Here is a 705-nt window from a genome sequence, read left to right on the forward strand (position 1 = left end):
CAGGACCTTGCACTTGGCCTTGTTGAACCTCATGAGGTTCACACGGGCCCACTTCTCAAGCTTGTCCAGGTCCCTCTGGATGGCATCCCTTCCCTCCGGCGTGTCAACTGCACTACTCAGCTTGGTGTCATCCCAGTCTTGCCAAAGTCTAAGCTGCTGGGCCGTGAGGACTGTAGGCTTCAGTTACATTGTACACAGTCAGGTTTATTTGACCTAAATGACCCAAGCCACACCTCAGACTTTTATGGACCTGGGCCTCAGTCATTTGTTTTAGTCTTCCACAGAGCTTCATAAACTTGTGGTTTAAAATGTTCTACAACGCAACCTGTAGCCATTCCAGACTGCTTAATTTGGGGAAAGTTAAATTTAATGGTAGATTAAACCTGAAGAATTTAAACAAAATTTTTGGAAGTGCTAAGTAAATGTGATAGAATAGAGCACATCATAAATCAGTGTAGGGCTGAGAGCAAAGGGAGGCACAAGACATGATTATATTGCTGGCCTGCTTATGAAATTGAGGTATTGATGAAACAGCCTACTTTTCCTTTCTCACTATGGTTATTTCTTTGTATTTTTATGCCTTTTTTTTTATTGCATATTTCAGTACTGAGTAACTGTTTCAGCTGGGATAGAGTTAATTTTCTTCCTAGCAGCTGGTACAGTGCTGTGTTTTGGATTTAGCATGAGAATAATGTGATAACACAC

General features: G+C 41.7%; 1 protein-coding gene across 1 annotated transcript in view; it reads right to left on the reverse strand.

Annotated features, from left to right (window-relative positions):
• LOC103923153 (transthyretin-like) overlaps nt 1-705 on the reverse strand; it is a 10,360-nt gene that overhangs the window by 1,209 nt on the left and 8,446 nt on the right.

Source organism: Pygoscelis adeliae, unplaced genomic scaffold (assembly GCF_000699105.1).
Source record: "Pygoscelis adeliae isolate BGI_AS28 unplaced genomic scaffold, ASM69910v1 Scaffold108, whole genome shotgun sequence".
Taxonomy (NCBI): domain Eukaryota; kingdom Metazoa; phylum Chordata; class Aves; order Sphenisciformes; family Spheniscidae; genus Pygoscelis; species Pygoscelis adeliae.